Source organism: Helianthus annuus, chromosome 2 (genome assembly GCF_002127325.2).
Source record: "Helianthus annuus cultivar XRQ/B chromosome 2, HanXRQr2.0-SUNRISE, whole genome shotgun sequence".
Lineage (NCBI taxonomy): Eukaryota > Viridiplantae > Streptophyta > Magnoliopsida > Asterales > Asteraceae > Helianthus > Helianthus annuus.
In genome coordinates, this window is record NC_035434.2 from 165,773,636 (window position 1) to 165,782,033 (window position 8,398).

Here is an 8,398-nt window from a genome sequence, read left to right on the forward strand (position 1 = left end):
TGCTGAAGTGCCCGATAAAGTTGCTAAGGGAGGTTGATTTTCATTGGTAGAACACTTTTGGTCGCCTAGTTCGAGTTCAGTTATACTTTGCTTCATTTTTTTTGCTGAAATGCTTGATCGAATATGTTTGAAATTGTTACATGCAGGTGCATTATATAGCACAAGATCATGGGCCTAAAATTCTGGAGAAAACTTGCAAGAGGAGTGGAGATCATGGGCCTAAATTTCTGGAGCAAAACCACCAGCAGAAAACTGCAAATAACCTCCATTAGAGTGGTTATTTTTGGGAGTTTAAAGGGCTGAGATTTAATCTCAGCATGATCCGACGGTTGAGATGGATTTCAAAGTTAACTCCCACTTAATGGGTTCCATATATATATATAATTTGATAAATCGTAATTCTTTTTATTCAGTTACAAAGAAAGTAACCTATACTTGACCTATATTTCTTAACTTAAAATCGAATACTAATTAAAACAATATAAATAATTTGGCACCCAAGAGTTCCAAGGGGAGTAGTAATCGTTTCCTGTGTGGACTGCACATGAGTACAGGTTTTTAACATGTTTGACAGAGGATCAGAGGATCGATCATCCCATCTCCAGGCGTCCTCCGAGCCGTGATAAAACTCCAAGATCTTGAATGATTATGTATTGACCAAATTAAACTCCACCACAGCGTATGTTTTTCCGTTTTAAAACGCCACCACTATCTAGACAACATCTTCACATTGAGGCTTTTAGGGGAACAATACCTAGGCCACCTCGATCTTAGGTGCAGTTACAGTTTCCCAGGATACGCAATGCTTTTTTGCCCGATTGAAACCACCAATATATTATATCTTTTGAAAATGCTTTCTTAGTTAATAATAACAAATCAATGACCTGTACGAATACATTTTTTAAGTTTGGTTTACTTTTTAAATAATTAACATTCCGCCCGTGCGGGTTAGAGTTAACTCGTTATCAACATTGTTCAAAACTAAAACAAACTACTACTATTAAGTTTTTGCCCAACTACAAGGACATCAAAAGATGACATAAGTTAAAAATTCACAAGACTAAAACTAGGACCACATTAAATTAACTATAACGGAAGCGTGAGATGGGCGTAGATCAAGTGCGCTCGTTCCAAGTCGACCAATCGCTTGAGTTGAGGATTTACCTACATTTAACAACAAACAAATAAGTTAGTATTTCGTCACTAACACAATTATCTAATAAATCGATTCATCTCTATCATGACTTTACAACATTTAGTTGCATTTCTACCCGTTAGACGGTTCATTACATGCTCGTCTCAATGTAGAAACGAAACATACTATTCTTAACATACCCGCTAATGACGGATACTAGTATCTTTAACATAGCCTCCATTCGGTTCGTTCAAGACGAACGAATACCTTCTTTTCATTCTTACACTTACGCTCCAGTCCGAGAAAGACGGACCGAATAAACTTTCATTCATTCAATACTTAACTTTCCATTATCCGGTTCAACTAGAATGAACCGGACATGATGCATGCCTCTTTAAGAATCTTTCATTTCCTCATAATCCATTTACAGCGGATCTTACTTTTACTTCCAAACAACCATAGACTCCAATATCAAAATTTTAACATACGACGTGATACGACTGGAATTAGTACACATAAGACATCATAATAGAAATGTAGTGTACACTAGCGTACCTCGATCTTGTGAGCCTTCCGATTTCCTAGTGTTGGAACCTTCTTCTTTCACGCCTATAACAACACATTCATTCATTTATTTACTACAACTAAATTTCATTCATTCATCCTCCAAATTATGCATATTATTCTTTTAAGCATTTCATCAAACACTTGGTGGGTTTCGCATTAATAGGACACTATATGCAAGTTTTTAAAGCATAATTTCCTACTAGTTCACCTCATAACCCATCAACGATCAACAAATTCATATCATTCTTTAATCCAACATTGCTTTGCCTATGATTCAAGTATTACAACTTCATCAAATTTCAACATTTCATATAGTTATATCTAATCAAATCATCATATTCCTAGCACATCTTCATAAATTAGTATCATACAAAAATATCTTTCAATTTACCTAGAATCCAACATGAGTCTCATTCTAAAAAGAAATTCTAACTCAGATTCCTCATGATTGTTACAAGAATTCGTGATTGGGTTGAACCCCTCATACTATAAATCATAATTTCAGAAAATTAAGCTTACCACTTCACAAATTGGAACTTGCTATTCGAAATTTGAGCTCATGCATCAGATTTTCTTTTGATTTAAGCATTCAATTGCTTGATTCATGAAGCTAGGGTTTTCACCCTGTGTTTTTGTTCTTGGTCGACATCCCCCAGGCGCACCATCTGTGTGTTCTGGGGTTAATTTTTGTTTTTAATTATTAGGTTTAATAATTTACACCTTTACCCCCTTTACTTTATGGGTGTGTTTAAGTTCAAGCTTTTTCCATACTTAACTACCACCATACCATTTTTCAATAACTTAGTTCAGTTCTTTATTAAATATTATATATACATATATATATATATATATTATTTTTTTGTTAACGTTTTTGGGGTGTTACATAATCAAACTTCAAATTATTTATAACATAATTGCTGTGTAAACATGTTACATCACATGCTTATATCATCGTTCAACCGGTATATATTTATAACACAATTGCTATGGTGAATTTTACATATAGTATTTATATGATTTGTTTCTACATTACTAGGTAAGAAAGGATAAGAATAGTAAATTAATATGAGATAATCTTTGAAATACTTCCGAACCTTATTAAGATGAATTTCAACTTGCAATTTATGTGTCAATTCTTTTTTGGTACAACTAGGTCAGCAACAATCTTTGATACAAAAATTACACTACATGCTACCTCGAATATTTATCTAACAAACACTTATAACGTTCTACATGTCTAAGCGTTTGTACAACGCATACGAATACTAGAAAGTAATGGCATTTAAATCAAAACGACCAAATTTCAAAAATCTATATAAAGCCTCTAGTCACAATGTATTCGGACCACAAATTCAAATAAAAGATGAAGCACCTTCGCCATTTAAATCAAAACGACCAAATGTCAAACTCTATCTCAAGCCTCTAGTCACAATGTATTCGGCAAAAAAACAACATATAAAAAGATTTCATCACTCGTAGGACATTTAACCAAACGATTCACCTTCTACTAAGACCGTAAGTAATAAAAAGAAGGCAATGACAAGTCCACAACATAGAGTTTCTCCACTCGATGAATGAGAAACCATGGCATGCACATAGCACTTAGTTGATTAACATTTAACTTAGATTTTATTTTTCGTTTTTCATTTAAGATATAACTTAGTTTTTTTCTCCTAACTACCAAATTAGAAATCACGATATAAATTAAGTGTAACAGGCTAACAACAAACCCTAATTCTAATGTAGGCATTCATTCATATATAGATGAAATCGAATTTGACGATTCTAATAATTCTTATTGTGTTTATCTTGTTCTTGCAGTTGAACCAAACATGTGTGTTCGCAATTAATTGATTAGTAAACTTTGCAATTAACTGATTAGTAAACTTCTGCTACAAATGCAAATGCAAGGTCCCATCAAAATTCTAAGTAAAATACATAGTTATGTAAGTGTATGAAGTCAACACACAATTGTATTCTAAAAGTACACAACAAAACAATGTTGTTAAAATTGCGGTGCTTTTACATCTCCTTCACTTGTTAGCGCATGTACATCCTTGTGATCTTGTGATATCCCACTTAAATATACACCGCACATATTTTAGCAAATAAACACTATGTAAGTACACATGTTTTATCCTTGACAACATCCAATACATTGATTTAAAATAAAGTGAGTAAAATTTGTTTAAGAGTATAACGTAGGCCTACAGCCCCTACAATGTCGATTTCAAATGTCTTAAGTAGGAAAAAGTCTTGTTGACCACTACAAGAAAACGTGGCAATTGTGGCGACAAATGCCGCCACTAAAGGGTTTGATCTGCGCTGCTAAAGGGACGTCGCTATTTCTCTTTTTGTCCTCGCCAAAGGTTCTTGTCGCTGCTAAAGGGTTACCAATTTTAGCGGCGACATGACATCACTGATACATCGTCGCTATATGTTTTCGTCGCTAAATACTTATATCAATATTTCCAGTTATCCGAATACACAAATTTGCCAATTTTTAGTTTTTCGCAACACAAACAAACTAAATAAACACAATACTTAACATCCTAAAATTGTATAAAACGTTTAATTCGTACATTCACATCCTAAAAATGCATAAAACATAAAAAAAAACTACAAGATAATTGTCAAGGTAAATAATACTTAAATGTCATCGTCATCGTCGTTATAAAAAATGTCATCATCATCGTTTGTGGGCTGCTTTCTGATATGCACCAAATGCAACATATAAATTACATCAAATAAGGTATAAAATCAACCCTTTTATGTACTAATGTTGGAAAAACTGTGTTTCTTTGTATACTTTTAATTTTCATGATTAAAAGAGCTTAAATGTATAAAAAGAACAAATTAACGACAAAAACCAACATAAATACAAAAGAAGAGAAGTTGATACATCATACCGAACCTCTGAGCTTCACCCTAAGACCAAAAACAACAAATTAAAAGACAAGCACGGGGTCGTGCCGCCAAGGCATTGGGTCGTGCCCCACTCCAGATTCCATGAAGAAAAAGACAAACAGATACAAACAAGAGACATGGGGCCGTGTCCCATGGACACGGGCCGTGGTCAACACCCAGATATGTAAAATCTTAAATAGTACAACAAGTATAAGGCCACGGGGCCATGCCATTGACACACGGGACTGTGTGAGCATACAGACTGACACAACTCATTAAATTAAGACAGAGAAGAAGGAGACACGGGGCCGTGCCCTCCGGGCATATGGCCGTGCATATGGCCGTGTGAGGAGTCTGTTTCCAGCTATAAATATGGGTGCTTGGTTCAACTTCAATCCATTGATATGTGCCTCCCCACGTAACCCATGCACCACCCACGTCTCTGTTTTTTATAATTTCATGCACTCTTTATTGTAATTTATGTTATTTAATGTTAGTGGGTTAGTGTAGTAGTGGTCTAGTTAGTTATGTCTTTCAGTTTCTTTTGTTAGCCTATAAAAGGCATGTGATGATTTGGTTTAATGTTATGTGAGAAAATTACTTCGAAACCTCCTTCATTTTTCTTGTGTTACTAATTTCCATCTCATTTCTTGCTTATCTATCTTTGATACATATCAATTGGTATCAGAGCAGCCTTGATCCATGGATACTCGCAACAAATCCAATGCTGAATTCCGCCAAGAGATGACCGAAGTTGTGGCTCGTCATGAATCCAATTTCGATCAAATCCATGCTACTTTGCAAACCTTGCTTACGAAGGTTCAATCCTTCGAAGTCTCACTGAATTCGGTAAATACCGTACTCGCAAAGTTTCAAAACCTTGAAGTTTCACCAAATAATCGGATCGTTAATGGAGTAGACTTGATCGTCAACACCAACAACAAAAAACCGTACTTGAAGCTTCATTTCCCACGTTTCGGAGGAGATGATCCGCAAGGTTGGATCTACCAAGCCGAACAATATTTCGCTTTTCAAAAGGTGGACGTCGGTGATCAGGTCAACTTGGCATCCTTTCATCTTGATGGGATTGCCCTTCAATGGCATCGTTGGATCTCGAAATTCCGAGGGCCCTTGACATGGAATGAATTTACTCAAGCTCTTTTAGGTCTGAAGACCCGTCTGAAGCGTTATCCCGACTACAACAGAAGACTACCGTGGCCGCTTATCAAGAGGTTTTTGAGAAGCTTTCGCATCAAATCGACGGTTTGCCAGAAACCTTTCTAGTTAGTTGTTTTATTGCAGGTTTGAAGGACGAAATTAGGTTGGATGTGAAGATTAAGAAGCCACGAAACCTGTCGGAGGCAATAGGTGTGGCTAGACTGGTTGAGAAGCGGAACTCAATACAAGGAGAACTCGGCCATGATATGGTCATTTCTCCTTCACTTCCGACTTCCGCGGCTGGGGTGCTTGGGCCACCACCAATAAAACAAACGATAGCATCACCTTCTACCATCCATCGCCTTACTACCTCGGAGGCACGAGAACGCCGGGAAAAAGGGTTATGTTATTATTGTGATGAAAAGTTTGTTCCGGGTCATCGATGCACAAAACCAAAATTCTTCATGATAGAGGCATCCATCGACGAGCTTAACGGAGGAACCGGACCACCGTGGCTCCTTGCGAACAAGCAGCGTTCGAGCGGGGGAGAATGATATGTGCCTCCCCACGTAACCCATGCACCACCCACGTCTCTGTTTTTTATAATTTCATGCACTCTTTATTTTAATTTATGTTATTTAATGTTAGTGGGTTAGTGTAGTAGTGGTCTAGTTAGTTATGTCTTTCAGTTTCTTTTGTTAGCCTATAAAAGGCATGTGATGATTTGGTTTAATGTTATGTGAGAAAATTACTTCGAAACCTCCTTCATTTTTCTTCTGTTACTAATTTCCATCTCATTTCTTGCTTATCTATCTTTGATACATATCATCCATCCCTTGGCAACCCTCTCTCTCACTCACTGCCACTTCTCCACCACTCCAACACCATCATCCACCACAATCATCCAAGTTTAAAGTGTGTAGTAGTCTCGGGATCCAAGATTGATCGTAAGAGTCTTTGTCAAACTATGGCCATGCTTGGTTAACTTTTATGTATTACTTTTGATTTCCAAGCTTTGGTTAACTATTTAATTGAGTATGTATTAATGACTTTAATAACTAGTTTTTTATATTGAAAGTGAACTTTATTCTATCATTTCTTCATGTTTTGTTGATTCACTCATTCGTGTCTTTACGGTCTATATAAAGCGCGTTAACTGACTGTAATGGGGTTAGAAGAGCGGTTTGGGTAAAGTTCTTGGCTCGTTCAGTGTATAGATCCTACGAGGACTTGATTCAAGTTTATTAGGACTTCCTTTGAGGCAGATAGCATCAAATCAGAGGAAGTAAGAACAACTTGAATCTCTTATAAATAAACTACTATTAAAACTTTAAACCGGCTTTGCGGGACTATATCCCTGCTAACCCAGACCAATATGGCCGAGTGTAGTGTTGCCTCCAAAAGAGGGACATATCACATTTTGCATTAATAACTTACTTAATTATCTTTCAATATTTGGGCCTTGCGGGACTGTATCCCTGCTGACTCAGACCAATATGGTCGAGGGTAGCATTGCCTCCAAAAGAGGGACATGCCACTATAACTAAGATAATCTCTTAAAAAACCCAAAGTGCGGAAATCATAAAAGGATACGTAAAATATAAGTCGGAACCAAGTGATTCTATCTTGTCTATTTGTTTCTTCTATTATTTTAGTTTCTTTTTCTTTATTTTTAATTTATTAAAAATCCTTTCTCAAAATTTGGTTAGATTAGATGTTAACGGTATTCCGGTACTAAAAGCTCGTGTGTCCTTGGAAGACCTCGGTATCTTATCATCACTATACTACGCCAACGATGGGTGCAGTAGCCCTAGCGTGTTGTAGAGAGTGATAGTGTTATATCGTGTTTTATAAATTTAAAGCTTGATAAACGAGTAAAAGTGCTTAAAATATACCAAAAAAATTTGTACCCACTCGCATCACGTCACTTTCCCTTCGAAGCAAGATAGTTGTTAAGTTGATTAAAAAATGCAGGGGTTTGGAACAAACCCGAAACAAATTCCTACAATAATACATATCAAAACCCATATTAGGGGAGGCGGGGCGGTCCGTGATGGATCCCCCGTCACGCGTTATATAATCACGCACACCGCCGCCGCTGAATATATAACGCGTTATTTTATCAACGCGTTAGAATCATCACGCGTTGAAAAATTTGAATGCTCTGTGAGTTGATTGGATAAGGCTCTGTATGTATGTATCTCTGCATGTATTTGGATAACATGGCATGTCTCACTACTTACACGTGTACACTCACTTGAACATAGTCATGAATATATATTTGATAATTACCATGGTGACCACCCCCACTACATTTCTATCACTAGTGGTGATGACATGGCATGATTTGGTTGGATATTGGGAGTGATAGAAATCTATCACTAGTGACCACCCCCTCCCCCCTTAACATACTACCAACATATATTATTTACCAAAGTAACATGCGTTCATTGATCCTTGTATAACTTTTTAAAGTAAAATTACATAGTTTACCTCAGAAAAGGGTTGTTGAGTTTGAGGCTGCGCACCCAACACATTCGAGAGCATATTGAAAGACAGTTTATGCCCAATCCCCCGTATCCATCCCCACCGATCATCCAACACACTCTGAAACGCGGCAACCTTATTCGT

The 8,398-nt window shown here is 36.7% G+C and overlaps 1 long non-coding RNA gene across 1 annotated transcript; it reads right to left on the reverse strand.

Annotated features, from left to right (window-relative positions):
- Nucleotides 1-971: 971 nt before the first annotated feature.
- Nucleotides 972-2,358, reverse strand: LOC110907539. The gene is made up of 3 exons (XR_002573960.1): nt 2,222-2,358; nt 1,691-1,744; nt 972-1,164 (listed from the first exon to the last, which is right to left on the reverse strand). It is a non-coding gene; the product is annotated as an uncharacterized LOC110907539 (long non-coding RNA).
- Between the last annotated feature and the right edge of the window lie 6,040 nt (nt 2,359-8,398).